This window comes from Coregonus clupeaformis, unplaced genomic scaffold (genome assembly GCF_020615455.1).
Source record: "Coregonus clupeaformis isolate EN_2021a unplaced genomic scaffold, ASM2061545v1 scaf0053, whole genome shotgun sequence".
Classification (NCBI taxonomy): Eukaryota; Metazoa; Chordata; class Actinopteri; order Salmoniformes; family Salmonidae; genus Coregonus; species Coregonus clupeaformis.
Window position 1 is genome coordinate 122501 of NW_025533508.1, and position 19870 is coordinate 142370.

The following is a 19870-nucleotide window of genomic DNA, read 5'->3' on the forward strand; positions in this document are numbered from 1 at the left end:
AGACCGCATTGTTTTTAAAGGCTTTGCCCTCGCAGGTCCTGATCCTGTTGTTTCTCCTTCAGCTAAAAAGACGCAGAGACACAGACTGTCTTAGATGTCTTTGAGTAACCTTCCGTTTTAATCCTGAGTCTGCTCTGTCTGTGGGTGCCTGCAGTTCCTATCTGCTCCATGCGATAGGATGGGATTGCACTTTGACTCTAGGCTCCCCTTTTGAACCCTGGATAAAACTAGCTATCTGTTCTCAGACCCCTGAGCCCTATCTGTGTCCCGGGTGGACAGCCATAATCTGGCCTTATCTCTAACCACACCTGAGGGCTCCTCTTTAGGCCTAACGGGGCTCGCTAAGGGGGGCTTATAATGTTCATGCTCGCTCACACCCTCTGGCCCATTGATAATTGAACAAAGCTGCTGTCCACTCATCTGTGCATGTGGCATGTGCTGCCCCCGAGCCCCCCGTAGGAGGACATGGTGTATCATCAGAACAACTGGAGCACACAGTCAGCCTGCCCCATGTCTTAGGCTCAGACCGACATCCAGACCCAGCCAGGCCCAGAGCTCAGTCCATCCCCTGCCCAGGGAGGGTGGAGGGAGGACAGGCAGTGCTTAGCTGAGCTCCCTTCTCCCCGGAGCTCCCAGGGATCAGGCCTGGCCTGCCTTGTCTGAGGCGGTTTGCTGTTAATTTAGTTGCTCACTCAGCCACTGGCCTCAGGGGAAACCCGGCGTGTCACTTCCTATGATCAACCTAAATATCATCCATCGGCCAGGACCGCTGCCAGATCTGGTAAGGCAAAAAAGTATGTGCTGAGACATTCACATAATAAGGAGCGAAGGAGAGGGAGGAAGATAGGAGGAGGAGGAGGAGGAGGAGGAGGAGGAGGAGGAGGAGGAGGGTGAGGTAGCCTAAGATGTGATGATGGGCATATACATCTGAAATGTAATGTTCAGATCTGGACAGAAAGTAAAAAAAGTCACAATAAATATAATTAGCATGCCAGGCAAAATGTTCCTTTTTCTCCCCACCTCAGCAAAAAGCTACACCACATCAACGTGCCACAATCTGTGTTACCAGGACTTTAAAAATTGTCCCTTGTCATTCCGGCTTCCATTAAACACCATTGGTGTCGACCAATTTGGTCCTTTTAGCTTTGGACATTTTCCAGGAGGACCAGGTAGCAATGTATGGGTCTCTCAGTGAGAATCTAGTTGCTCAATTCCTCAGTAAGTACCAGGAGAGATCAAAGGGAGCGAGTGCAGAGGCATTCCACCCCATTCCTACGCCGGGCAAATCACTCCTTTCATTTATTGGCACTCCAGGAAGCTGTATAAATCACATCAACCAGCATCGACCAGGGCCTTAGTCATCAGCACTAGCTCTCTCTTTCTCTCTCTCTCCTTCTCTCTCTCTCTCTCTCTCACTCTCTCTCGCTCTCTGTTGTCTCTCTCCTCTTCTTTTACGCCAGTTTTCCAAACACTTGTGCGACAGCAGCCCTCCCCCTGCCAAAGCACTCATGGAGAAGTGATAGTCAGGGGGAGACTCCAGGCTAGCCACCATGAAATAAATATGGATGGCCATGAGTGGTATGAGCGAAGATCATCTGTTTAGCCATCTGCTTGTGCGAGTGCGTGGATGTAACGAGTGTGGTCCTGCCTAGCCCAGAGAGACCCCTGTTGCCAGGAAGGGGAAGTGACTGAACAGAAGCCCACACACACCAGGCACACGATGCTCCACCTCCCCCTTCCTCCCCCTTCCGTAGTAATGTGTCATGTACATGTCATTTGACACACACACACAAAACACACAAACACATGCATTTTGACGCCACACACACATACATTCACATTCCTTCACACTCTTCACATACGCTGCTGCTACTCTGGTTATTATCTATGCAGAGTCACTTTACCCCTACCTACATGTACATATTACCTCGATTACCTCAACTAACCCGTACATTGACTCGGTACTGGTACCCATTGCCTCGTTATTGTTATTTTATTGTGTTACTATTTTTCATTTAGTTTATTTAGCAAGTTTTTCTTACTTACTTAAAAAAAAACTCTGCATTGTTGGTTAAGGGCTGGTAACTAAGCATTTCACTCTGAGGACTACCAGACCTGTTCAATTCAGCGCATGTGACAAATACAATTTGATTTGATTTAATTTTATATGCTCGCATGAACGAATGCGCATGCATGCGCACACGCGCACACGCGCACACACGCGCACACACGCGCACACACACGCACACACACACACACACACACACGCGCACACACACACACACACACACACACACACACACACACACACACACACACACACACACACACACACACACACACACACACACACACACACACACACACACACACACACACACACACACACACACACACACACACACACACACACACACACACACACACATACACACACACACACAGTCACATAAAAATACCATCCCCCATACAGTATACACCCCATTACCCCACATACACAGTCAGTCACACTAAAATACCGGTAAACAGAAGCAGGCGAGGAGAGATGCCCAGGAATTCTCCACTGGGCTCAGGTTCAAAGCCTGGGCCTCTCTGTGTTTGACTGCCCTGTATATTCTCTGAGCATCTGGCCCGCCACGGAAATTAGAAACGACTGGGTGAGAATTGCCAGCCTAGATTGGTGATTGTTCAGTTGGCAGTGTCCCCTGATGTGCCAGTCTGTTGCTTCCTCTGTTGCGAGGATAAACACAGGGCCCTCTGTGTTTGCTAGCACTGTATGTGGTGGTGAAGTAAAATAGACATTTGGCAACACACACTCACTCAGCCACATCCGTCCCCCCACTCCCCACCTCTCCATCTCCCCAAGCCAATAATCCTTTCTCTTTCCAGGATGGTTTAGTTTGTTGCTGAGGGCTGGTAATAGTATGAGTGTACATTTTATAAAGAAAGAAAACGTGTTGTTGTTGAATTATACATATTCCTCATGTAGGGTGACTCAGTAGGAGCTCTCCAAATCAATCTTGAAGCATTGATGAAATCATAAAGCGCAGAGAAAATGGCAAACATTGCAATGGCTCAATGGCCTGATGCTCTCATAAATATAGTTTTATGGTGGGGGGAGTCGGAGGGTGCCGAGACATTTGGCGTGTACTCATAAACCTGTGTGTGTGCCGGAGCGTGAGCCCTAATGCTTCATATCGGGAGTCATAAAACGGTTTTAATTTAATTTGCTTATACAATTTGATGATCAATAGCTTGTCGATCAGGATTAATTGGGCCATCTATCCCCAATGAGGGGTTTGTCATTGAAAATAAGACCTGATTACATGTACGCTACTGTTTTCCATCTCTTGTCTTTTTCCGAGGTTGGTATTGTCTATCGACTGTTGACACTCACTTACAAGTTAATCTAATGTCTGACACCAGTCGAAACAGTTAGCCGCCCCTCCTCCTCCTCCCTCACTCCCCCTCTTCCTCCATGGGCCGAGTGGAACATCAAGCTGTCCTCAGGGCTAAGTGTTGTCTTGGGAACTCAGAGCAAAGCGGAGGGAGGGACTGTAAAGAGGCTGTTGAACCATATTCTACTGTTAGTGGAGACGTTCTGAAGGAGGAAACCCTCTGAGGCGAGAGAGTAGAAGAGCAGAGGAGCGGAAGAAGAGGCAGAGAGGAGGCAGAGCATCCATGGGGTAGCGTGATTTATTTGCTCGTCTGCAGCCCCTCGAGCCGACAGCCTCTGCTATCAATGAACCACATTTAAATGAACCCAAATGGCAAACAGTTTCCTCTCTGTATAAAAAGGCCTCCGAAATCCCACCGGGGTGTTGTGTTAAAGGAGATTTATCAACAACCATGATGTACCCCCTCATCCCTCCCTCCCTCCCTCATCCTCATCCTCCCCTCCCCTTGTCCTCTTTGATATCACACTCTTCTGTTAACCAAGCTTCTGTTCCTCCTTTCATTCTCTTTCCCTCTTCCGGCTTGTTTGACTGAGAATTTCCCAACTTTCCCTTATTTGAAAAGGGACTCTTTCTGCCTACAGAAAATAACAAAACAAGGAAGCTGCCATTTCTATTCAGCTGTAATGACGTTCCCCTCATTCGGTTTGAATCTCTACCAGTTGGCGCATTGCGCCGCATTTTCTCTGTTATTTTTTTTCATGTCGCCCTGGCATTTAAACTACAGTGGAGGAGCACAATGAAATTCACCTCTGAGAAAAAATAGGAAAGTTATTTTTGCCGCCACTAATATGAGTGTGTGTGGTGGTCGTCGCAGGATGTTCATAATATATACCCGTGTTTTGAACCTGTGTAATTCACTGATTAATGTTGTCCGCTCTGCCCTGTACTTTATTTATCTGGCAGTTTATTGAACCAAGGGGAATCGCAACGACTACAGTATGATTGAACAGGAGTTCAGACGATGGATGCCAATATGGATGGGAGAGATAGAGCGCAAGGCCCAGTCCCAGACATGTTTTCTGGCTGCCCGGCCATCCCCATGGTCCCCAGTGATTCACCCAGCCACATCTCTCCCCATGCCTCACCTCCATATGAAGTGGTTGTCCTATAAATCCCACTAACATAACAGTTGGTTATTAAACAGCCGCAGGCCCAGCTCCAGCACCACACTACAGCTCCACACCAGGCCATAAATAGCCCAGAGCCAGTCCGAACACGTCACACGGACACTGGGATAAGGGCCCAGCCTGATGTCCCCTGTCCCTCCTGCCCCCACCACCCGGCCGGCTCTCTCTCTCTCCTGTCTATGTTGGTTGCTGCAGAGCCACAGCATCCATTTCAAGGAGGGCGCTGGGGTTTTAACGTTGGGGAGTGTGATCTCCTTTTCCCGAAAAACTCTCTCCTCTCCCTCGGGCGGTGATAAGAGCTAATCCGCGCCTCACATTAAACTGTGACCGAGATCAATTAAAAGCGTGCCTCGTCCTGATAGCTATCTCAACCCACGGCAAAGTAAAGAGGAGTGGTGGTGTTGGAGAGAGGGGAGGGAGGGAGGGATGGGAGATAGGGAAGGAGGAGAGGGGAAGGGGGGCTCTGTGGAGAGCCATCACCGCCCTCAAGAGCTCTGGACGGGAGGGAGCGCTGCAGCGAGGGAGTGTGGCATGCTGGCAGGCCGCAGGGAGAGCGGGGCGCCCGCGATTGATTTTCGTCGCCTCTTAACGGCCGTGACAGACAATAAAGAACAATGATGGCGATGATCACAAAAAACCCTGCCAGCAACGGCTGTATATAATGACTATATATACCCGGCATTATTATTATGCCCCCCTTATCATAATCACTATTATTATTCAATTATTATTATTTATTCCTCCGTGAAATTGGGTGTTGGTTTGGGAGGTGTCTGGGTCTAGATGGGGTGCCATCATCCCTCTCTGTCTGGCATGGCTGCTCCTGACTCCTGCCTGTATTAGACTAGTGGTGCTGCTCCTGACTCCTGCCTGTATTAGACTAGTGGTGCTGCTCCTGACTCCTGCCTGTATTAGACTAGTGGTGCTGCTCCTGACTCCTGCTGTATTAGACTAGTAGTGCTGCTCCTGACTCCTGCCTGTATTAGACTAGTGGTGCTGCTCCTGACTCCTGCCTCTATTAGACTAGTGGTGCTGCTCCTGACTCCTGCTGTATTAGACTAGTGGTGCTGCTCCTGACTCCTGCTGTATTAGACTAGTGGTGCTGCTCCTGACTCCTGCCTGCATTAGACTAGTGGTGCTGCTCCTGACTCCTGCCTGTATTAGACTAGTGGTGCTGCTCCTGACTCCTGCCTGTATTAGACTAGTGGTGCTGCTCCTGACTCCTGCATGTATTAGACTAGTGGTGCTGCTCCTGACTCCTGCCTGTATTAGACTAGTGGTGCTGCTCCTGACTCCTGCTGTATTAGACTAGTGGTGCTGCTCCTGACTCCTGCTGTATTAGACTAGTGGTGCTGCTCCTGACTCCTGCCTGTATTAGACTAGTGGTGCTGCTCCTGACTCCTGCCTGTATTAGACTAGTGGTGCTGCTCCTGACTCCTGCCTGTATTAGACTAGTGGTGCTGCTCCTGACTCCTGCTGTATTAGACTAGTGGTGCTGCTCCTGACTCCTGCATGTATTAGACTAGTGGTGCTGCTCCTGACTCCTGCATGTATTAGACTAGTGGTGCTGCTCCTGACTCCTGCCTGCATTAGACTAGTGGTGCTGCTCCTGACTCCTGCCTGCATTAGACTAGTGGTGCTGCTCCTGACTCCTGCGTGTATTAGACTAGTGGTGCTGCTCCTGACTCCTGCCTGCATTAGACTAGTAGTGCTGCTCCTGACTCCTGCCTGTATTAGACTAGTGGTGCTGCTCCTGACTCCTGCCTGTGTTAGACTAGTGGTGCTGCTCCTGACTCCTGCCTGCATTAGACTAGTGGTGCTGCTCCTGACTCCTGCCTGCATTAGACTAGTGGTGCTGCTCCTGACTCCTGCCTGTATTAGACGAGTGGTGCTGCTCCTGACTCCTGCCTGCATTAGACGAGTGGTGCTGCTCCTGACTCCTGCCTGTATTAGACGAGTGGTGCTCCTCCACTGCATCAGGCTCCATCCTCATAGCCTCTACAGCCATGCTGTGTTATTGTCTCAGTCAGTCAGCTCTGGGCAGCAACACAAAGAGGATTCTCCCCTCCTCTTCTCTAGCGGTGTTGTATTTTAAATAAAGTTGAATGTAAGCGGGCAGCAGTATCCGCCGTGCGACGGTGTGCCAGTTTTATGGCGCCTGCTCGATGCCAAGGCATTGGCATCGCGTGGAGAGCAGTTGGCAGAGTGGCGAGGTTTGATCCTGGAATGCAAATTGAGAGCTGGCATGTGGGATAGGAGGGTGGGTTGTGAGGAAAGAGGGAGGAGGAGGTGTGGGGGACGCCAGGCAGGAGGATGGTGATGAGCGGTACTTGGAGGACGGGGCGGAGGATAGCTAGAAGGAGGAGTGGGGTGAGTCTGGCCCGTCACGGGGCGGCTGCCAAGCCGACTGTCACATCAGCCTGTGGGATTGTGGGAATTGGCGGCTCGGGGCTCCAGGTTGTTTTTGTGTGTACATCAAAAGGACATGCTGCAAACATTATAAAAAAACAACCAGCTCATTTTCCCCCAACATCCATCCATCCTTCCTTCCTTCTCTCTATTTCTCCTCTGCTGTTTTCACTCACTCTTCCTCTCTCCCTCTCTTTACTCCTTCGCTCCCCGCAGAGACACATTCAAGGTGCTCTGGATTCTTTGAGGAGGGGAGAAGAAGATGGTGAATGCCTGCAGGGTTTTTACAGCAGAGGACAGAAAGGAAGGAGGAAGGGAAGAGGAGGGGAAACTCTAGGAGGAAATGAACAGGCCTAACCACGGATGCCGATACTCTTGGAGAAACGCTACGTGGGCGGCGTGGATTTACCCCTGTATCTTAGAGAGAAGTGACCCGTGGAGCAGTGACGCTATAACCCTGGCCTTGCCGTGTCCCAAAAAAAACAAATAGGAAATTAACCATCTGGTGGCGCCTGCCATCATTTCCCCCTGCCCCTCTCTACACACCCCCTTCAATCTCCAATCTTGTGTTTTTTGTGCTCCTGTCGGCGCTGCTTCAATTACACCTCCCAGTTTATGTCTTGGGTGGATTACACCGGCTCACTGTTCCAGTTTTTTTGTTGTTGCTGAGAGCTGCGCGCCGTGATGATTCTTGTATGTAGGCTACACAGGGCTTTCTTCTCATAACTCCTCATCCAAAAATGAATTTTCTTGGCTCGCAGGCTCATTTCCACCCCTACGGATCAGATCGGACTCATTTAGTTGTGGCTCATCCAAAGATGGAACAAAGAGATACGTTTTTGATTTCTTGCTGTTGTCTTTTTTGTTGTCTTTATTTGTTGTTTCCTTATTTGTAGACTTTTTTCCTTTTTCTCCCAGATTGGCTCTGCTTGACTATGACCTACTTTATTAAGAGAGGGGGATTGTGGCCAAGGCATGGGAATCAGGGGCAGATTTGCTCTCACAGTTAGCATTCCATGTCAAATCTCCCCATGCCAGAGAGCCAGAGGATCTGAATGTCGGGCTGGGGCCGACCTGCTATAGGTGCTGAGTGAGAGAGAGGGAGTGGGCCGGGGTTCCCTGATATGATCACCTGGCTGGACTTAAGCCATGCTGGCCTGATTTACGATGGCTGCTTGGCTACTTCAGGCTTGAGAAACTCATAGTAAGCATTACAATCACTGGATGTATTGGTTAATAGTGAATACAATATAGCTCATGTGTACAGCACAGACATACTGCTAATTTCTCTTCAGCAGAGAGAGAGAGAGAGAGAGAGAGAGAGAGAGAGAGAGAAGTACAGTGATTTCTGCAATGGTTTTAACGGCCTCTCTTCTCTCTTCTTGGATTCTGAATCACATGGAGATAACAAGCGAGTCCTATCCTCAACAATAACTGATTATATCCTCTAGACAATTGTTGTTCCCTTGTTGTTTTCTAGTTGTTATGATGTTGTTCTTCTCTTGTAGGTAATCATGTCCATGTTACCACTTGTTTTGCAGAAAGTGTCTTGACTCCATCCCAACATCAAATAGTCAATAGTATCATATAACAGATGTCTGAGTCACATGACTTCCTAGTTGATTCTAGCTCTCTGGGATCAACTTGTCAGCCATGGCAACAACTAGTATGGGGACATGTGATGCAGGCGACAGTGACCATGTGATAGGTTAGAACCGTTTTTTTATTTTAGTTGTTTTGTAAATATATTTGTAAATAATTTTTTAGGAGTACTTTATTTGTAGATGCTGCAAAAAGTATTAATTACTCAAAAATATGTTATTGATCTTTTGTAAAATTAACATATCCCCTGGATATAGTCCCGTGTAGCTCAGTTGGTAGAGCATGGCGCTTGCAACGCCAGGGTTGTGGGTTCGATTCCCACGGGGGACCAGTATGAAAATGTATGAAATCACTAAGTGTAAGTCGCTCTGGATAAGAGCGTCTGCCAAAATGTAGAAGAATGGATGATGTTTTTCTTCCACTGTAGATTTTTAATCTTGTTTTTCTTCTATTGTAGTCCATGTTACCACTTGTTTTGCGGCCCTGTTTTAATTAAGCATATTAATGAATCTCAAGTTGTTTAGGGCGGCAGGAAGCCTAGCGGTTAAAGGTCACTAATTCAAATACCCGAGCAAACAAGGCGAAGAATGTGTTGATATGCCCTTGAGCAAGGCGCTTCACCCTAATTTGCTCCAGGGGTGACCGTTCTACTTTAGCTGACCCTGTAAAACAACACATTTCACTGCACCTATCCGGTGTATGTGACAATAAAACATATTATTTTTTTATCCTACTGGAGAAGGCTTTACAGTAGAAATCAGGGATCAGGATGAAATGATAAGGATAAAAGGATAACTGGAATAGGGGAGAGGGGGAGAGGGGGAGAGGGGAGAGGGGGAGAGAGGAGAGGGGGTGGTAGTGCTGGTGGTGGGGGAGGCTGTGGTTTTGAGGTTGATGGGGAGATGATGGGGCGGGGTGGTTATTAAGATGTGTGTTTTTGAGAACAAGGGTGTTGTGGGGGGGGAAGAAGGAGGGGAGGTTGATTATTAAGATGACAAACCATGATGAGAATCCTCCTGGGTGTTGTCATTATTGCTGTGGTCCTATGAGCAGCTAGCGCTGTCTGTCTGTCTGTCTGTCTGTCTGTCTGTCTGTCTGTCTGTCTGTCTGTCTGTCTGTCTGTCTGTCTGTCTGTCTGTCTGTCTGTCTGTCTGTGTGTTCTCTTACTGTCAGTCAATATATTCTCTGTCTGCCTCTAAGCGTGTAGGGCCCCAAGAGATAACCTCAGCATGCCTCCATCTGCTGACAGACACGCACACTCACCCACCCACGCGCACACACACGTACATGCACACACACGCACAAACACACACAGTGACACACACTAGCTCATTTCTCTAGGATGTCCCCTGATGGGGCTCCTAATTAAGGGTAGGCGTCTCTCCCTAAACCCTGTTTCCTGTCCCCTCCTCCCTTTTCTTCCTCCCCTCTCGTCACCTTCCCTTGACTTCCTACAAGGGGCTAGTGGTTGGCGCTTGGTGACTGTCGTCTATACTCGCCGCCTCAGCTGAAAAGCCCAAGTGGTCCGTTCCTTCCAAGTCCTCCCTCGGCTGCAGCCCTGTAAAACTACCCTTGGCTTCTTTTAAACTTGTGTTGGTTGGTTAGAGTTGGGCCGTGTCCCAGTCGACAGCTCAGTCCCAGCATGGTTTCAGCAGGGAGCGTCGCATCCAATGCATAATTTCTCAAGATGGGTAGACTCACACTGTGCCAGCTCGCCCCACTCTCCTGCAATGGCAGACACATGAAAAGCTGCTTGGAGAAATGAAACAGAGAAGAAGAGAGAATTGAAACAGAGGGCAAAAAGTCAAAGCTTACCCCTTATTTCCCCTCGCACAAAAGTGATGCATCGAGGATTTGAGTTTCATTCTGTCTTAATGTTTTATATTGGATTCAGACAGGTCAGATTTACCAAGCTTTACCCGGGGAATAAAACTTTTCTCTCTTCTCCCTCTCTCTCTCCCTCGCTCTCTCGCTGTTTCTCTCTCTCTGCATCTCTCTTTAAGGGGATTTTCAAGGCATACACCCTGTTCTATTTCCCAAGTTGTCTGAACAGCAGTAATTCTTAATTAAAGGTTGCATAGCTTTTCCAAGTTAAATTTTTGTATTGCTCTGCACAGTTATCTTATCTAAATACAATAATGGAATCTGCATTTATAAAAGTACCACATCAACAACTGTAATGTTATGAAGATATTTGCCGGCACTCTATCTGTCAAATCCGGAGATTGCATTGTCTCTTTCATCGAGTTCTAAGCAACGTGCAAGTTGCTAATGTTGTTTTTCCGCCTGTGCAGCGCCCACTTCACCTCAGAGTGGGACAGTACGCTGGATTAAGCATATTATACACTGTGACGTATATTACAACAGATCAAATGTACAAAATGTGCATCATTTATTTTTAATGGCTTATGAATATTTAACTGCCGGGGTCACCCGTTGGAAAAAAATCAATACATTTCATTTTTAAATGGAAGTCAGTGTAAAACAGTGAGTCTCACCCAAAAATACTGTAAAGTTTAATCTCCTGAGATCCCCGCCTGAGAGAATTAGCAGCAATTTCTAACAGCATTGTGTGTGTGTGTGTGTGTGTGTGTGTGTGTGTGCGTGCGTGTGTGTGTGTGTGTGTGTGTGTGTGTGCGTGTGTGTGTGTGTGTGTGCGTGTGTGCGTACTACTTTGTATATTTCCATTGTAGGCTTTCGCCAGTGCCTTTGTGAGCGGCTGCTATATTTCGGTGTGTCTGTGTATGTGTATACTGTGAGTATAAAGGCATCTCTTCCTCTGTCATGCTCATAAATTAAATTCTCATGTCTGGGAACATGAAACAGGAATTAAAAAAGAGACTTCCACCATGAATGAATGTACACCAGCATACTTACAGCCGTTTGCAGGTTTTCTCTCTTTCTTTATCCAGCAGTAAAACATTTTAACTTGGGGGTGATCGTGCAGACCTATCTTTGTAGGGTGTTTAGGGTGGCTGGTGGTGATTCCATGGTGCTGCCTCTCCTCTGTGCTGTAAACAGGGACTGGGCCATTCCCCAGTGGGAACCATTTTGCAAGCAGCTCAGAGAGAGAGATAAAGCTGCTGGCCTCCCAAACACATTCCATCAGCAACACCCCCAGAGGCCAAGGCTGGAAACCCTGTCTGCCGGCTCTGCCTGCACACTGGAGAGAGAGAGAGAGAGAGATGAGGAGGAGAGAGATTGAGAGAGAGAGGGAGATGTAGAGAGAAAGAGAAGGATGGAGAAAGAGAGGGGATGATGTAGCGAGACAGCTAGAGAGAGAGAACCAGAGATATACAGTGGGGGAAAAAAGTATTTAGTCAGCCACCAATTGTGCAAGTTCTCCCACTTAAAAAGATGAGAGAGGCCTGTAATTTTCATCATAGGTACACATCAACTATATAAAGACAAAATGAGAAAAAAAATTCCAGAAAATCACATTGTAGGATTTTTAATGAATTTATTTGCTAATTATGGTGGAAAATAAGTATTTGGTCAATAACAAACGTTTCTCAATACTTTGTTATATACCCTTTGTTGGCAATGACACAGGTCAAACGTTTTCTGTAAGTCTTCACAAGGTTTTCACACACTGTTGCTGGTATTTTGGCCCATTCCTCCATGCAGATCTCCTCTAGAGCAGTGATGTTTTGGGGCTGTCGCTGGGCAACACGGACTTTCAACTCCCCTCCAAAGATTTTCTATGGGGTTGAGATCTGGAGACTGGCTAGGCCACTCCAGGACCTTGAAATGCTTCTTACGAAGCCACTCCTTCGTTGCCCGGGCGGTGTGTTTGGGATCATTGTCATGCTGAAAGACCCAGCCACGTTTCATCTTCAATGCCCTTGCTGATGGAAGGAGGTTTTCACTCAAAATCTCACGATCCATGGCCCCATTCATTCTTTCCTTTACACGGATCAGTCGTCCTGGTCCCTTTGCAGAAAAACAGCCCCAAAGCATGATGTTTCCACCCCCATGCTTCACAGTAGGTATGGTGTTCTTTGGATGCAACTCAGCATTCTTTGTCCTCCAAACACGACGAGTTGAGTTTTTACCAAAACGTTCTATTTTGGTTTCATCTGACCATATGACATTCTCCCAATCCTCTTCTGGATCATCCAAATGCACTCTAGCAAACCTCAGACGGGCCTGGACATGTACTGACTTAAGCAGAGGTACACGTCTGGCACTGCAGGATTTGAGTCCCTGGCGGCGTAGTGTGTTACTGATGGTAGGCTTTGTTACTTTGGTCCCAGCTCTCTGCAGGTCATTCACTAGGTCCCCCCGTGTGGTTCTGGGATTTTTGCTCACCGTTCTTGTGATCATTTTGACCCCACGGGGTAAGATCTTGCGTGGAGCCCCAGATCGAGGGAGATTATCAGTGGTCTTGTATGTCTTCCATTTCCTAATAATTGCTCCCACAGTTGATTTCTTCAAACCAAGCTGCTTACCTATTGCAGATTCAGTCTTCCCAGCCTGGTGCAGGTCTACAATTTTGTTTCTGGTGTCCTTTGACAGCTCTTTGGTCTTGGCCATAGTGGAGTTTGGAGTGTGACTGTTTGAGGTTGTGGACAGGTGTCTTTTATACTGATAACAAGTTCAAACAGGTGCCATTAATACAGGTAATGAGTGGAGGACAGAGGAGCCTCTTAAAGAAGAAGTTACAGGTCTGTGAGAGCCAGAAATCTTGCTTGTTTGTAGGTGACCAAATACTTATTTTCCACCATAATTTGCAAATAAATTCATAAAAAATCCTACAATGTGATTTTCTGGATTTTTTTCTTCTCAATTTGTCTGTCATAGTTGACGTGTACCTATGATGAAAATTACAGGCCTCTCTCATCTTTTTAAGTGGGAGAACTTGCACAATTGGTGGCTGACTAAATACTTTTTTCCCCCACTGTATATATAGAGAAAGAGAGAGGTACCGAGTTGTGATATAATGAGTAAGAGATGCTGAGAGAGAGGAAGTGTGAGTGAGGCTCAGAGAGGGAATATAAAGCGTTAGAGACTGGGGTTAAATGCTTTCAAGGTATTCTGCATGAATATATTTCCTCCACAGCAAAAGGTTACATGAAATGTTTGTGCCACAGCACAGCAGCCTTAGGTTATGAAAAAGGCTTCTGTGTACGGGGAGAGGTAGAGTGGATAAGAGTGAGCCAGTAGCTACCAGTACATGTACTGTACTCTACATCCCCATAGCAGAACAATACAGGAGACTGTCTGAGTCATTCCATCGGGTTCCATTAGGAGAATGGCATCATATCACTGAACAAGGCCCTGGGTTAGTGATAGGGGCCTGAACAGGGCCCTGGGTTAGTGATAGGGACCTGAACAGATTCCTGTATTAGTGATAGGGGCCTGAACAGGACCCTGGGTTAGTGATAGGGGCCTGAACAGATCTCTGGGTTAGTGATAGGGGCATGAACAAGGCCATGGGTTAGTGATAAGGGCCTGAACAGAGCCCTGGGTTAGTGATTGGGGCCTAAACAGAGCCCTGGGTTAGTGATAGGGGCCTGAACAGGGCCCTGGGTTAGTGATAGGGGCCTGAACAGGGCCCTGGGTTAGTGATAGAGGCCTGAACAGAGCCCCCCCAATTTAAAAACAAAAACAAATGCAACATTTAAAGGCTTATTTATCTTCTGCAACAACAGCCATCATCACACAATGTAAGCAAGATATGATTGACATCCCCCCACTAAAAAATAAGTGTAACCCAAATTCCTTAAAATCATAATTCTCTACAGCTCATGTAGCCACATTTCAACATATCTTTTTTATTTTAGCATATGCCTTTATCCCAACATATGCAAGCTACCCAGCCTACTGCTCACAGAAGACGACAAATAGGGGAGGGCTATCAGCTGATCATATCGAATGTATATCAGCAAACTAGTTAGCTAGCTAACTGTTAGCTATGCTGTTGTAACAATTTAACTAGCCTACTCTTAACCTGTGCTTGGAGTTTGTTCTGCTGCTAACATCTGCGTTGTAGGCATACTTTTAAAAAGTTGAATGAAACCCTTCCATGTCTCTGACCGTGAGAGACATACAACTCAAAAAGTAGCCAGTGTGCCACTACTCATACTACCGCTAGGTGCCAGTAACTTCTGCTTGTGAAGCAGCAGGAGGACGAGTGCAGTGTGTGCTCACGTGGGGGCAGAGGAGGAGGGGAGAGGGAATTTTCCAAGATAAAAAAATGTTAAATTAGCTAGTTTAATTCTTTACAGAACAGCAGGGAAAGGAGACTAAAAGTAAAATAAAAGTGTATTAATAAGAAAATCTGAAAGGGTACTTTTCTCATAGGAGGGCAAAAGGGTAGAGGCTCAGGCACCCCTAAAGCCCTATTGGGGCACATGCCTGCTGTTGAAACAAACTTATTTTTACTTGATTTGAGTTTGTTCTGCTGCTGCCTTCTGCCTCTTCCTAACAAGCAGTCGAATTGCCCCATTTTTTGTCCCTAACAGTGGGAGACACATATGATAGATCCAACTCAAAAGTAGCCTCCTACCATTATTCAAGTCTACCCGCCCGGCGCCCACAGCCACTGACCACTGCATGCAAGTAAGAGGAGTGCGCTCTTGGGGTGGGAGGGCGGTGGGAGGAGGTATTTTCTTATATTCAAGAGCAATTAGTTACGTTTAAAATGAAAACCCAAAACTGAAAAGAGATCGAAAGAAAAATTAATTCATAAAATGTAAAAAAATCCACTGTGCTGCAAGGACCCTTTTTCAATAGAGGGCGAAAGGGCAGGTGCTTGGGCACAGGTTGAGCCCTATCTGTGCAAGTGCCTGACTGGGGTAGTGATAGGGGCCATCCTGATCAGCAGCAGAATGGGGAGGCAGGCGGTGTGGGCTGGGAGGGGAGCGAGGAGCAGGTACTGTACCACCGAGGAGCCGGCTTCTTATCTCCTGCGCTGATTTTTTATTTATATTTTCGGAGCCCCAATCCTTTTATCTGGCGATCTAACCTGCAATGAGGAGATAAAGCCAGGTTGACTTTTCCATAAATGCATTTATCAGAGCTCTACACAATCTCCTGCAGCTTAATATTCAACACACATACAGTACCTTCACCGGTCCTCGGTGCGTACAAACACACATTTACACACGTACACGCCAGTATACATGCACACACAGACACAGACACACACACACATCATCTGAGGCAAGCACATCATACAGATTAGTACACACATTCACCCGGTCTCACACTCACACAATGTTACTTTGCCTAAAGGGTCTTTTGCTGTAATAGTTTGGGCCTTGTCAGGCTTAAGTGCGTTTTTCTCCTGGTCCAATCATACGATAGTGTCCGCTGAGCTGGCAAGTAAGGAAATCAAACAGTGGAGGTGAAATCCCAGCGATCTGTTCACACCAACACCAACTAGTGGTATGAATTTTTCATCATTCCAGGCAGCAATATCAACTCATTATAGTTTTCACCATGGCATTCAGTAAGCATGGTCATTTATGGCAAGATCGGATCATAGCTCTGTATTGTATTGTAACCTCTACCTCCTCTACACTCTCCACCCTTCACACACACACACACACACACACACACACACACACACACACACACACACACACACACACACACACACACACACTGTAAACGGAAGGCATTGCCGTGCATTAGTCCCACATAATCCAGTTTGGGATCAAAAGGTATCAGATAGGGATGTTCCAGGGGGGAAAGCGTCCAGCGAATTACTGGGGACAATTGCAATATATTTACCGATATTATCCTAAATAGCTTTTTGAGGCCTAAGTCGCGGTGATCTGGTCTAGTCATTATTTGGGCAGTACTGGGGCCTTATGCTCACTGTCAGTTGACAGATGCTGAGCGCTTCCGGTGGGATGAGCTGTGGCTCCTGGCAGAGTCGGGAGAAAACTCCAGTTTTCACCTGGCTGCTATTTATTCTGGAGAAAAAAAACATCACAGCTTGCTACACAGAAATCCCCAGGATCGAGCAGGTGTTCAGCGCACGTGGCGGGGATGGAACTCCTAATTTATTTATTTATCCAGCTTCTAGGAAATATTGACATATCTTCCACGTAGTGTTTGTATTGGATGTCTTGAATGTCTGTGTTTTTCTTTTCTTTTCAGAGAACATTCCAGAAACTATATACTGGGTAAATCCATATGAATTAAATCACTTTTGAAAGCATCCCTTTATATTTAAACAAAACTTTCCATACATGTTTGCCCATGGAAGAAGTGGTTAGAAAGTGACTATTTGGACCTGAATGCCAAAACATTCAGGAGATAGAGGTGTTCAAAGTTGACCCATTTTACATATCCCACCATACCATGAGACATCTATGTCTTCATCACTGGAAAAGATCAACGATTGAGTTCGATATCATTTCAAAGCTTACAAACAGGCTGTCAAACTACTGCACTTGATAATTTCTATACATTACAAAATATATATATACATACAAATGTTTTTTTTAACGTCAATCATCTAAAACACATACGCTCAGAATTGTATCATATTCACAGAAGTTGTAGCTTAGACCCTACTTTACATTGTCACACCCTGGCTATGGGACTCTAGTTGTTGAGCCAGGGTGTGTTTGTTCTATGTGGTGTGTTTCTATGTTGGGGGTTCTGGTTTGTTGTTTTCTATGTTTGCCTTAGTGACTCCCAATCAGAGGCAACGAGTGTCAGCTGTTGGCTGGTTGTCTCTGATTGGGAGCCATATTTAACTGTCTGTTTTTCACTTTGTGTTTGTGGGTTTTTGTTCCGTGTCGGTATATGTTTACCGTTGGACGTTACCAGTCGTTTATTGTTTTGTTCGTGCTTGATTTAATAAAGTCTTATCATGTTCACATTCAACGCTGCGCCTTGGTCCTCCTCATTGGTAGACGATCGTGACAGAAAAACCCACCAAGATGTGACCAAGCAGCGTGTCCAGGAGCCATCGCCAGGGAGATCCCTGACAGATCTCCTTCGCCTCCTCGACTGGGTCAAGCCGAGTGAGGAAGAGAAGGGCTTGACATTGTGGCAGAAGGGGCGAATGGCTGGCGAGGGACATGGAGACCTGGTCCACGGGTAGGAAGACGCCCGAAAATTTTTAGGGGGGCTAACGCCGTGGACGACGGGCCAGCAGGAGACCGCGGCAGAGCGGCCCAGCGGATTGGCAGAGGAGGCCGCCAGGTTACGGGGGCCACTGGTCGAAGAGGGGGTGGAAGATGTAGAGGCACGGCGAGAGGTACTGGCGAGTGTTGCCAGTCCGGTCCGGCCTGTTCCTGATCCCCACGTAGGGCCAGTGGTGTGTGTTCCCAGTACGGTCCGGCCTGTTCCTGCCACTCGCACCAAGTCTACGGTGCGCATCGCCAGCTCGGCCCGGCCCATTCCTGCTCCCCGCACCAAGTCTGTGGTGCGCGTCGCCAGCCCGGTCCGGCCCGTTCCTGCTCTCCGCACCAAGTCTGTGGTGCGCGTCGCCAGCCCAGTCCGGCCCATTCCTGCTCCCCGCACCAAGTCAGTGGTGCGCGTCGTCAGCCCGGCACGGCCCATTCCTGCTCCCCGCACCAAGTCTGTGGTGCGCGTCGCCAGCCCAGTCCGGCCCATTCCTGCTCCCCGCACCAAGTCAGTGGTGCGCGTCGTCAGCCCGGCACGGCCCGTTCCTGCTCCCCGCACCAAGTCTGTGGTGCGCGTCGCCAGCCCAGTCCGGCCCATTCCTGCTCCCCGCACCAAGTCAGTGGTGCGGCGTGCGTCAGCCCGGCACGGTTCCGTTTCCTGCTCCCCGCACCAAGTCAGTGGTGCGGCGTCGTCAGCCCGGCACGTCCCGTTTCCTGCTCCCCGCACCAAGTCAGTGGTGCGCTTCGTCAGCCCGGTCCGGCCCGCTCCTGCTCCCCGCACCAAGTCAGTGGTGTGCGTCGTCAGTCCGGCACGGCCCGTGCCTGTTCCACCGGTGGCGGGTCCGGCACCGGTCAGGTGCTGCGTCACACCGGAGCTAGAGCAATCCGCTCCACCAGTGTTCAGTTCAGCTCTGGTCAGCAGGGCCAGACCGGACCAGGGGTACTTTGGGGGGTTAGAGAAGGAGTGGGGGTCAGGCCCGGAGCCAGAACCGCCGCCGAGGAGGTATGCCCACCCAGCCCTCCCCTGTTTTGCTCTTTTTGAGGCGCGGTCGCAGTCCGCGCCTTTAGGGGGGGCGTACTGTCACACCCTGGCTATGGGACTCTAGTTGTTGAGCCAGGGTGTGTTTGTTCTATGTGGTGTGTTTCTATGTTGGGGGTTCTGGTTTGTTGTTTTCTATGTTTGCCTTAGTGACTCCCAATCAGAGGCAACGAGTGTCAGCTGTTGGCTGGTTGTCTCTGATTGGGAGCCATATTTAACTGTCTGTTTTTCACTTTGTGTTTGTGGGTTTTTGTTCCGTGTCGGTATATGTTTACCGTTGGACGTTACGAGTCGTTTATTGTTTTGTTCGTGCTTGATTTAATAAAGTCTTATCATGTTCACATTCAACGCTGCGCCTTGGTCCTCCTCATTGGTAGACGATCGTGACATACATCATTTGAGGTTTTTGTGTTGTGCCCACCATCGGTTGAGACACAACATGCTATTGAATACAGGGTGTCATTTCAAATGTAGAATTCACAGAATGGACCTATCCCTTCAGACCACTGCAATTTAGCTGGTACACCATTGACATTTAAAGATGTACTATGTAGAAATCGCTCTGCCATTTCCTGGTTGCTAAAATTCTAATAGTTTGCCAAATTTCGGTTTATGTGACAAAACAAGCAAGCATAGTGTAGAGAATCATACCATCTAAACCGCTGTGAAATATATTTTCCATAACCAAAAATATTGTATTTTCAGCTGTTTGAAGCTGGTGTAAAAAACCGACAATAAAAGATGCACAAAAAAAAAACCCCGGAAGAACGGGGAGCATAGAAATAGCGCACATAGAACATATCCACCAATGCTTAGACTTGCTTTCAATGAGAATGACAGATCTATAACACAAATGTCTATATGAATTTGGTTGGGTCGCCCAAGAAGTTACATATTGCAGCTTTAAATTGAATTGACATTTTAACTTCTAGATACTAGCACAAAGATGGACGCCAGTCCACCCACCATGGTCATGTCTTTTCTATTATCTATAGTTCTATGATTTCAATACGTTTCCTATGGAGGATTGACAGTACAATTTAAAACAACAGATATACCCATTCAAGTGAACGTTCTCTGACGTGTGGACTTCCAACCATCTTTGTGGTACCATTCCAAAGTGTTGAGTCTCAACCGATGGCG